This window comes from Lutzomyia longipalpis, chromosome 2 (assembly GCF_024334085.1).
Source record: "Lutzomyia longipalpis isolate SR_M1_2022 chromosome 2, ASM2433408v1".
NCBI classification, from domain to species: domain Eukaryota; kingdom Metazoa; phylum Arthropoda; class Insecta; order Diptera; family Psychodidae; genus Lutzomyia; species Lutzomyia longipalpis.
The window spans coordinates 2776207-2788998 of record NC_074708.1 but is presented as its reverse complement, the minus strand read 5'-3'; the positions used below and the strand labels follow the sequence as shown (position 1 = coordinate 2788998).

At 33.3% G+C, this 12792-nt stretch overlaps 1 protein-coding gene across 2 annotated transcripts in view; it reads right to left on the bottom strand.

The window, feature by feature from the left end:
* The window catches only part of LOC129788589 (uncharacterized), a 95401-nt gene that overhangs the window by 70503 nt on the left and 12106 nt on the right, over nucleotides 1–12792 (bottom strand). The window lies entirely within an intron of this gene.

Here is a 12792-nt window from a genome sequence, read left to right as displayed (position 1 = left end):
CACTAAGAACACTTCCACAAGCCGCTTTTCACTTTTCCCGAGATAAAATATCACAATTTACAGAGAAAATTGCAGAAAACTAACAAATACGTTGGCTTCACAAGAGCTGGAAAAAGAATGACAGAAAAAAACATGTTCCTGCGACATTCTTTTTCAAGCTCTTGCGTAGTCAACACGTTTCTTAGTTTTCTGCAATTTTCTCTGTAAATTGTGATATTTTAGCTCGGGAAAAGTGAAAAGCGGCTTGTGGAAGTGTTCTTAGTGCCTGTGAAAGTGTGAAAAGTGAAAAATCGTGGGTATTTATCGGTCAAATAAGTGAAAACAGTGAAGTTCGACAGCAAAACATTCACTCCCGGACCAGTTTTTCGCGTTAGGTGGGATTCCACCACCCAGAAAGCATTTCCCTGACCCCAAGCAGACCTTCCCTCTGCAGATGACCTGTAGGAAGGTACAAAAAGCCCGCAAGAAGTGATTTGTGTGGTCAAAATCCAGAAAAGTATCCCGTAAAAATTGGTCAGGGAAAGAATGTTTTGATTTTTCACTTCGCGCATTTGCACATATTTGGCCGCTAAATGACCATAAATTTCCACTTTTCACGGCTTTCCTGGCACTGAGAACACTTCAGGAAAGCCCATTTTCACTTTTTCATGGAAAAATATCCCCAAATACTGAGAAAATAATACGAAATGAAAAACATGTTGAGTGCACAAAAAGGAATGATGAAAATGTCGGAAGCATGCGTGGGAGAAAGACGAAAGATAGGAAAATACATTAGTGGGAATGAGAGGGAATGAAAAAAAATGTCAGGAAAAAATGACATGATCATTTTTTATTGACATTCTTTTCCTGCATAGCACCATTATTCATTTCTTGTCTAACACAACAAACATCTTGTAGCTGGAAGATCTCTCAATTTCTTGTGAATTTTTCAATGATTCTCAGCGTAAGCTTAAAGCCAAATTTTTCATTCTCAAATAAACCTTTTTTTTCTCATAAAATAACAAAGATTTTTGTTTGTTTTTTTTACAACTGAAAAAGGATATTATTCATGCAATATGGTTAGAGTGATTGTCATATATTTAGCAAAATAAATTCATCCCTCAATCCCACATTGCTGGAGCACTTGTAAGCTGTCCTGTAAGTTGATATTGGTGAAGGGAAAATGTTGGTAACATACAAGAAGATTTATTCAAAGTAATAAACCTCATGGTATTGTATTATGCGGCTGGTTATGTCTATGCTTTCCACAGCGGCACAACGAATTTTGAAACTTTATATACGTTCATTTATATTTCTGCACATTGTACATTTATGGGCGGGAGTAAACTTTCATTTCTGAATTGTTACTACACGCCGACAACATAACCGTATTACATACATAATAAACTACTTACAGGTTTGCAAAAAAAGCTCAAACTACCCAAAAGCTCACAGCCATATTATGTAGCTTACACATGTTTTATGCTTCATGATATTTGAACTTTTTTAAAAAATAAATATTTTGCATAATAAAAGTTAAATTGAGAAAAAAATATTTCATAAATTATTTCAATAAAACTTTTGTTGATTTTGTGTAAAATTGCAGAAAGAATAAAATGAAGATGAAACCAAACAACGAAGCCACATTCACTGTTTGCACATTCAATAAAATCAGTTTAAACACAACAAATAGCTCCTGGGGAGAGGAGAAAATTAATAACTAGTGGACTATATTGGATTAATGTATAGCTACCCTCTCAAATGACTCTCAAAACAGAATAAATAGCAAAATGTACATACAATAAGCGGTTCATTGCATTAAATGAAATTTTCTCTTTAGATTTAAGCATAATATCGCCAGAATATTTGTGTGGAGATAAACAAAATAAATTCATTGTTGAATTCTCCATTAATGCCAACAATTTGAATTTACCGTGGAATATATACCTTCCATTCCTACATAAATTATTTACCAATGTAAATATAATATGACAAAAAATTTAATTTTGTCAATTTATGATGTGGATTCAGTGGAGGTCTCTTCAATCTCTTTGCATTTCATCAAATTAATTGCAGCATTGTTTGGTGATTAATTGAATATGATGGTAATTTTGGAAATTTCCTAAAGTATAATTGCACATTGTACAATTAACCCAGATCTACCTGAAGCTTCATTAAACCGTCAGCAATTACCTTAAACTAACTGTCGAATAAAATGAAAATTATTCCGAAATTTTGTTTCATTTAAAATTATTTTATTATCAAAACTATCAGAACTTTTGGAACCAATTAAATGAACCTCAAGAAAGCGATTAAGATTGTGAAGATTCAAATTCAAATTGAGGTAATTTTCTTATTGTGTTATGGCTACATACGAATTTAAAATTTTTCTCAGTTTTTTATTAATTTTTTAGCTGATTTTTTTAAAAAACTTTTAAAAATAAATTAAAATAAATTTTATTCCAACGATATTTGGGTTAAGAGATTAGAGCGTAGCATTACCTAAAATACCTGCGAAGAGCATAATAAACATTTACCGAAGACAGGGTCGTAGGCAGAACGAAATTTTGGGGGGAGTTATTTTAAATTTGTTTGAGTTTGGGATTGAAAATTGTATGCATGACATTTTTTTAAATGCATGACCTAAGTTTTAGATACATGACCTAAGTTTTAGATACATGTCCTAAGTTTTTATGCATGACATTTTTTTTAAATGCATGACCTAAGTTTTAGATACATGACCTAAGTTTTTTATGCATGACATTTTTTTTAGATGCATGACCTAAGTTTTAGATACATGACCTAATTTTTGTGCATGACATTTGTTATGCCAAGAAACGCACATTACTTTATGCAATATTTTTCTTTAACAACTTTTAGCAAATTCTCTGACTAAAAAAAATTAAATTTTATCTAAATTTTCCATAGCTGTACTACGGGACCCCACTGTGTGCACAAAATTTAACTTTGCAGAGAAAATGCTGTGAAAATGAATTGAAATAGTGATTTTTGGAGGAAAGTTTCCTCTCAAATAATGAAAATAAAATCTTTTGTAAAATGAAAACATCATTGCCCTCATTTCTGACCTCTTGTGGCTTGTTCTGAATTTCCCCCCGTTCTTTGGTCTCTCATTTCTAATTGGTTCTTGCAGAGCACCATTGGTGGGTATAGCATGGAATGAAGAAAGTCTCTCCCATTATCAAAACTAATGACTCTGCACATTAACATTTTCACTTTAATTATGGTTTTTAAAATTCTGTATATACAAATGACGCGCGCGCATTCTTTCAGAAGCCGTGAACCCTCCTTTTATACCTATATATTGAATAAAATTACAATAATGGGCGGGAGGGGGTGGGTTAGCATAGAGGAATCCCGGCACGTAGGGGTTTGTGAAAATTTCGTACAGTCGGTGGTTATTATAAATTATTAATGACAAAACTTTCCTTCCCACTTGTTTTCCAGACACAAAATGTCGGTATGATTGTGTATAAATAATATATTATTATATATATTTTTGCTGCTAAAATGGAAGATCGATTTTTTTTCGGTTGGTGCTCCTGAGAGGGTAAACGGAGAGAAGTGGCTTTGATGGTTTGTTTTTTTTTCCTATCTGGAGACAAAAACCAACCCCATTGAATGTTGTGCTGAAAGTTACATTGAAGCAGCAACAAAAAAAAGACCTAACTTTCATTCACATTTCAACTTTGGATCCTGAGGTTGGAATGTAAATTATTTTAGAGACCTTTTTTCTATGGAAATAAACTATGTTGAACAATATTTTTCCATTGTTGAAAATTGATGCATCTTTTTTTTCTTCTATGGGTCACTCACATGACACACACTGTGAGGGTTGAATTGAAAGTTTACATACAAATTTCTACTATATTTTTATTATATAGAATAGAATACTAAAAGGGAGGGTCATCAAGAAGACATGAGCCATGGAGAATTATGTTTAAATTGAACCCCCGAACAAAAAAATGCAAAACCCTCCAAAATAGAATGATAACGAGGAAAAAGGAGGGCAAGGAAAAAATTCATAAGATAGCAAAACATGTGAGACAATGGGATGGGTTTTGCTACCCTCCACCCCCAATATTTTCCGGGATGTATTTATGAAATTTTCCTATCATGATAGAACCTTCCATCAATCATTTGATTTTACTTTGTTACGTACACTTTTGGCATTTCTGCGAGTTTTCTGCGTAATCATTGTGTAGCGATGTGTGGGAAAATTTGTATCCACACCATAATTTTCATGCTCTTTTTCAATGCGTTATTTGCCTTTAATTAGATTTACACCCATAAAATTTACTTTTGTACACGAAAAAGGAGAGAAAAAAAAAACGAGGCGAAAAAGGACAAGAGAGTAAATGGAATCACAAGAGGATAAAATGGGATGCTTCTTAGCTGGGACGAAAGATGCTTTACAATTCGTAAATGGACTTGTTAATGATTAAGTAATGAATTTAGATGTTTAAATACAGGACAGTAGATACACCAACGAGATGGAGAAAAGGGGTAAATAATGGTAAAATACATTGTACATAGCAATAGCTGAAAGTATACAATTTGACGAAAACGAGCATCAAACGTTTGAATTTTCAATTTTCATTCATTCATTGAAACAATTTAAGAAAATTCAATGATAAAGATCTTCCGGAGTTGATTTACTATAAAAACAAACAATTTAAAAATTCTCACACAATAAACTAATTTATTTATTTTTATTTACTGAATTACTTTTAAATTATTAATCTTGTGTTTTGTTTCGAGATTAAAAGTGTCGGATTAACGCCAAAATAGGGGGAATACTCCCCTGGCAAACTTTTACACTTTATCTCTCAAACTTTTATACTTCTTCCGATGCAAACACATCAATGCTTCGGTGTGAGGGTGTGGAGAATTTGTATTGTATATAGCAAGAGTGAAAAAAAAACTTCAGCTATCTATACAATAATACGGAGCACATGGAAGAATTCAGGTGAAGAAACTTTCACACAGAATGGAGGAAGATGTTTTAAGCTTGAGCCTCTGTATTAATGCCAAAGTTTCGTTGAATGGGAAAATTAGATAATAATATTCCATTGAATGTGGAAGAACTTCTGGTTTTCAAGAATTTGCCAAAATTTAAACGAGATATGAACTTGATTTTCCTTGATACAAAGCACCTGGAAACTTTCCACCATTCATTGCTCATTGTCAGGAAAATCCCGTGAAAATTGAGAGAGAATGGAAGCTTCTCTGTGTGAGGAATTTCCTCTTGAATTTCCCCGTGTAAAGTAGTACTCAACCGTTAACCACCTGACGGTCTACGTGGTACTTGACATAGATGATTAAGTGCTTAAAATCACCCCCCACCCCAATCTCGTGGAAAGCCAAAGTCCTTTATTAAACATAATTTTTTTTGTTCTCGTGCAAATCATCCCCCTCGATAGATTTTTCATTAAAATGAAGATTATTTATTCTCAAAACAAAGGAAAAAACTTTTGAACAAAAAAAATGTTTTTATTTCTCATTCTCAATTTTCCAAAAGTTTATTCCGATAGAATAAACTAAATAAAGCCACCCCAATACTATCTTAAAGCGCTTCGCTTTTCTCCCATGGATTTTTGGTGTATAAATTGTGGATAAAGGGAGATTCATTGATGTTCGTTCATTCTTTAGGCATTAAAAAGCCATTATTTGGTATTTATGCTTCTTATAAAATCATTGCCATAATCCTTGGAAAATTTCGACGGATGAGACTATTAATTTTTCAACTTTTACTCGCTTTTTTCTGAGTTATTTTAATCATTTCTTTTCCTTTAGAATTGAGAAAAGAATAAAGAAGAAAATGACTTTTCTTGATTAAAAAAAATATATAGAGAGAAATGTTGTTGGAAAGTGCAAGAATTTGCAGGTTTTTCACAATTTCAGCTGTATTTTATAATGAGAAAACAGCAAGGTGGGTTAGGTCCAAAAATCCAAAGGCCATGCAATTATACACAAAAAGTACACATGCCGAAAAAAACAATGGAGATAGAGCAATTCTGCACATAATATGCGAGTGAGAGCCTGTGTGTACATATGGAACTGAGGGGGAGCTTTGCATTTTATATGTACACTGCGGAACGTGAATGGAAAATTCATGCGAATCGTCTCGGGTTGCTCCAAGCATAGAATGGTGAGGTCATATGTATATGGTGGGGAGGAGGATGTGGATCAAGCCATGGTATTCGCGTGCTCTAAACTCTACTTCGTTCTCTGGCAACAACTAAAACTCTTTCGGCGGCCCGGCAGTTGGTTTGCGGAGTACCGTGACGAACTGTGGCTGGGAAAATGTACGACAATACGTGGATCCCATCGCATTAAATCAAACACGGCAAGAGAGATGAGTACACATACCTCGGCAAGGTGCCACTAGGCAGTCTCACGAAAACCGGATGGGAATAACAAAACACGTCCCAAGTGCCGCTTCATATATTTCACAAAACCACCCGCCCAACCATTCGACTGGGGGCTGGGAGTTACGTGAACTTCGCTATATACACTCAGAGAAATACATTGCTATATATGTAGGTAATTCGATGAAATTCTTATTAACCATCCACTTCAATTTAGACGGTGGGGATAATTAGAGCTTATTTGCACTTTTCGTGGGCTTTTAATTCTTTTACATACATACATTTAAAGCTTTTAAGACAAGGGGCCTTTATCTGTCGAATATTTCGATTATTTTGCCGAATCACAATGATTCATGCGAATCTTGACGAATAGTTTGAATTTTGTTGTTGAATAATCTGATTTCGAACGAATAATCCGAATCGAGACGAATAATTCGATTCTTCTTTATGGAATAATATGAATATTCTTGACGAACAATCCTAATTTCAATGAAACTAATCGAATAATTCGATTCTTCTTTGAGAATAATCAAAATCAACAATCTGAAATTAGACAAATAATTTGATTTTTCTTTACGAATTGATAAACTAAATCTTCTTGACGAACAATCCGAATTTCAATGAAAACTCCGAATTTTGACAAATAATTCATATCTCCAAACAAAGAATAATCTGAATCTTAATGAGCAATTCGATTCTTTTTTTACGAATAACCTCAATCTCTCCGGTAAATCCGATTCTTGACGAATAATCCGAAGATATTCATTCAGATAAGTACCCCTTGTTTAAAGGTTTAATTTGTGGTTTTAAGAAAGATTCTTTTGGTTAAACTTATGCAAAAAATTAAAATTCTATAAAGAATTGAAATTAAGAAAAGTTTTAAGGTTAATTGTCTAGCTAAGAAAATTATTAAATCTTCTTGAAAATCTCAAGAATAATTCTTTAAAATTTTCAATAAAAATTCCAAAAAAAAAATTTCCAACAACTTGGGTGAAAAGTTGAAAGTTTTGAGTGCAAATTCTAAATGGAATACACGCCATCATTCAAGACACTTGTATGTGTACATAGAAAATGTTTTATATATAGTTCACACATCGTGGCAATTGAGATAGCATACCTACATATATAGTTCCACTTAAATACCAACCCTCATGGGAATTTAATTAAAATTATTATGATGCTTAAACAATTTTCAGGCAATCGCAAGTTTCGTGCTGAGAAAATGTACAACACTAGTGCATGAAAAAAGAAGAAGAACCTTGATGAACCTCATAAACATTCTACTATATATAATTAGGAAGTATGGCAAAATGAGCAAACTCTCGAGGGGTGGGGATGGGTGTTCGAGTACGGGGAGTTTAAGGCACGATATGTTGCGGTGAAAGGGCATTGAGATAGTGTGTTGTGGGTCAGTGTTTGGGCATGAATATGAGGCTGACAGTTGATTTGAGATAATTGTACATTTTGAGATAACAATCAGTGTGAGGAGTGTGGGAGGAAAAGTGGACCATTCTTCAGGCATTCCTCCACATACTGTGGGGATTGTGGTGAGTACGGTTTAAGCTGGACTGAAATTGTTAGCAGTGCTTTGGTGCACCCCCGCACACGATGAGGGACCTCCCGTATATAGCCTTGAGGAAGTGGCTGACGGACCACACACTTTCCAACTTTGCACTCACAAAGTCTTTCAAAAGCAAAACAATGAAGCCTTGTCAACTTTATTAAACTCCTGTCCACACACACACACAATTTACATGACTACCCCACAATTTACAGCAGTACCACCCAATAGAAATTTTAGCCAGGGCAATCTTCACAATTACACACAAACTCTTTGATCTTATATACATATTGTAGGTATACATAAAATGCCCACAACAGAGTTTAACAAGAATTTTCTTTTACCTCCGACAATAAAATTGCAAGTTAAAATTTTCAAAGCATTTTCCCCTCTTTTGAATTGAAATTTTTGTGTCGCTTTTTGTCTTTTAAATTCCTTTTTATTTTATGAGTTTTCTGTAGAATATTTTGTTATAAAAACCGCGTTACCATAACTTTAGCAGACTTAGCATAAAGTGTAAGAAAAAGGAGTTTACGTAAAATTCTTTATGCACAAAGAAGTAGAGGAATTCACTTGAAATTGTAAATGATTATTACTAATTTTTACGCTTTAATTACGTTGAGTTAAAGTAGAAAAGTCACAAAAATAAAGCAGCGTAAATTTTTATTAAATTATTATCAAGAATATAAAAATTAAACTAGTTTTATATTGAAGAAAAATCGGAAAAACAATCAAATTGAAAAAAAATGAAAAGAAATTGGTTCCACTTCTTAACCAGCGACGTTTTATCACATTTTTATTGTCTTCTTCAGTCTCGAATTATTTTTACGGCATTTTTCCCTTTTTATTTTAATTTCTCAGTAAATTTTCCTTTTCATTTCTCACAACGTAAAGACGTAAGAAAACTTGGAAAATTTTACGCCAATCTTTACAATTTCACGTGAGTCCCTCTTCTTATTTGAAAAATTTTGTTAATACATAATTATTTGCTATTCGGTAATTATAAAGTGTAAATTGTGCATAGCATATATTTCCAAAAATTGATTGTTAATTTACTCTATATAGGCAAATAATTAATATTTCAATGAATATTTAGCAATTTGTATGTAGCAAAATTAATTAATATTATGTATTTCCCAAATTGGTTGAGTGTAGAAAAAAATCGAAACGTCGACTAATTAATAATTTGTAAAATATATACACAGAAAGTCCTTCATATACAGAATCAAACGTAGATTTGTAAGATTGTAAAATATTTATTCACTTTCACAAAAAAACTCCCACAACGGATGAATCCTTAGGGACATTAGGCTGTGAATGGTTGGGTGATTTTATTTGATCTACTGTCCATCTCCCCCATTTGCAAATTCCTCTTTTGAGGCTCATCCGCCCCATCGGGTAAACCTTTTCTCTGTGCAAATTGCGTATGGTACATCATCATCAAATTAGCCCAGTGATGTATTTTGCCCACATTCAAGCGACATAAAATAGCTATTTCTAATTGACTTTATCCATTAAATGGACAAATATTGACCCACACATTTGAGTTTTTATTCATTCTCTCTGGCCTCCACTTTTCCCTTTTTCCTCTTTTACTCTCTCTCTCTTTTCTATTTACATTTACCACAGTTGCAAACATACACTATATATAGTATCCCAGTCGACCACCGAGACTCACCCACCTCACACTCTGTATGCGGCCACCCCCAACCCCCAAAACCCCCAGTGGCGGCCGCACGTGAATTTGTTGCTATTTGCTCTGATGAATTTACACTACATATTCATGTATGCCCAAATAAATCCAACGCTCTCGACGCTACACTGACGCTAATTCACCTCTTCAGAGACCAACTTCCCAAAATGTGTTGAAATCTATTGGCTCAATCGATTAAATGGAGGGAAAACATTAAAATCCACCCCGGAAAGTTTTTTTTTTTCACCTCACAACTCTTCCCGCGCCAAAAAGGATAATAATTCTCTATATGGAGATAAATTCGTTGCATTACCATATTTTTCTCATCAGTTTGTGTACCTCCACACACTTGGGCTTCCCAGTGGTGTGCAGCAGTCATCAAACTTCCTTCCACCACCCACCCACATTCATTTTGTCATGAAGAAATGCAATTTTAAAACTAAAGAATTTCAAAAGATTTATGCAGAAAGTTCCCTTTTAGTGTGTTTCTTCTTATCCGCCTTTGACTTTCTTTTTTCCTCTCTCTCTCTTCCTACACCCCTTAAGGACTTGAAATAGCTACGAGAGAGAGATTATAAAATTCATATTTCTTTCTTTTCTTGATGGAGAATATTGTATTCTCTTTCATGGAGACAGCTTGCGATTAAACTGATTTTAATTGAAAGTTTTTTCTACTGTCTTTTTCTTCAATTTATCTAAAGCAAATTCAATCAATTTTAACTGCTTTTTTATGCAATTTATTCTTCAATTTTTTTTTTGTGGAAGAACTTTGAACTTTGAACGAATTGAAAAATATAGAACTTTTCCAGAGCAAAAAAAAAAGCTCATTCTTCTCTTACGAATGTTTTTCATTGAGAATTTTTACTTTCTTTTTCATGAGAAAAGAACACAAGTTTGGGATTTTTTTAATGCAGAAAAATTGGCTCTATTGTGTGAATAATGTGGTCACAAAATTTATGAAAGTTTATTCAGAGTGGCAAAATAATAATTTTTCCTTAACTCGCCCGCAGTCACCACTCATGTCTCTCGTTACATTTTAACGTGTATACGTTGCAGTCAATTTGTCATTTTATATGATGTGGAAAATTTTTATCCATTCTCCCCCGCACAATGAGCATCTTATGTGTCCCATTAAACAATAATGGCTTTAAGGACTCTAACGCTGGTATGCACCCCAATGCATTTTAAATGCTTGCGCTCTACTGTAAAATGCAGAATAAGCAAATTTTTTTTCTTCTTTCTCCCTTCAACTATATAGTTTATCCAGCAAATTAAACACAATGACTTTATTTTTCAACTGGAAAAATACATTTAATATGATTTTCGTTCATTGTCTTTTGTTAAAAAATTATAAAATCAGTTTTTCGAAGGAGTTTATTCATTTTTGGAGTTTTTTTTTAATGAAAAAGACTTGATTTTTAGCTTGAAAAATTTTTGAGGAAAATTACTTTAAGAAAATTGAATAAACTGTTAAAATAAACAAAAAATTGAAGAAAAAAAACATTTTTTTCGCGGCTACATTAGGTATTTTGTAGTACAGATAAGTTAAAAATTAAGTCACCATAAGGTATAGGCTGAGTCTACATTTGTTAAAAATTGAGTCGCAAAAAGGGAAATTTAGTCTTAATTAGACTTTTGCGTCAACATTAGTTTTAACCTTAAAATAAACTCATCCAGTAAACAATGGATTGAACCAATAAATGCTCAATTATAATGAAATCAATCAGATTGATCAAAAATTGCTCAATAATTAATAAATTCATTGATACAATCAATTGATTGTGAAATTATTGCCCAAAGATTGATCAACCTCAAGCCAAATCCAATTGCTTAATAATTGATCCTGTATGCAGACCTACTTTGACTCAGTATTGTCACTCACAATATTGATTCAATTTTAACTCAATCAATTTTTGATCATGGATTGATCAATTATTGACCAAATATTGTTCTTCAAATTCTTCGTCAATCGATTGGTCAATTTATACTCAATCATTGATTATTCAAACAATTTCTGATCAATCTGACTGGTCAATTGACACAACTTTCTCTCAATTTTCGATCAATCGGTTAATTGAGCAATTATTGTCTCAATCAAATTGATCAAATAATTGACCATCTATTCAGACCAACATTGACTCAATATTGAGCAATTTTTGTTTACTGGGGCATTTTTTAAGTAATTCAAAACCATATTGAACTTTTTCCCAGCATTAAATCAATAAAAATTATATTTTTCTAAACTTCTACTAAATGAATTCCATTCAATTCAATGACAAAATAAAAGAAGAAATATTAAAGCAAAATTTTCCTTTTTAAATTCAGAAAATTGAGAACACACAAAAATCACATTCGGTGAATTTTTAAAATGGATGTTCCTTTAAAGGAAAAGAAAAAGAACTTCCTGAAGAAGATGAAGAAAAAATCAACGACGAAATTGTGTGTGAATTGAAATTAAATATATATGACAAATCTAGCGTGATACAGTATTTGGTTTCACAATCACACCAGGGAGTTTTTCTTCTTTTCACTGCGAATTGTCGCGGAAATTGAATAAGACTGTGGTGGGACTCTTTTTTTTTCATCTTCGCTTCTTTCTTCATTTCCGATCCAAAAGAGATCATAACGTTGGGATATTTTGAAATTCTGAATGTGTACGGTGCGCCTCATATGGTAATAAAATGAAATTGGGATGTGGGGGAGGCTATATTTTCATAATGCTCCCTCCTCTCATTCCCCACGTAGTCGTGGTATGAAGCGCGAGACGTGAAGAAGGTTGACTTCTTGGTTCTCTTTTTTTATATTATTTCTTTCACCCCTTCAAGGAGCTAAATCGCCAGAGACGCGAAAAAGGGGCTGTGTGAGGAAATTCCAATTGAGAACACTTTAACGTCTTTCTTTTCCATTCGTGTGGTACTCTTGCTATGCGATTTGATGGTAGGCACGGGTTGGGTAAGGCAAGTGGTGGTGTACGGCAATCCCTTAACCCTTATAAAATATTAAAACTAAAAGGCTTTTGCATTCGGTGCGTGTTTGAATAAATAAATCACAAATTTTCGAGATTGATATACGAGCTTTGAAATATTAAATCATGTTCTACACAATATGTATACCCTGATATTCCCACCCCATCCACAAGCCCCGCAAGGGTTCACCCCTCTTCAACTGCT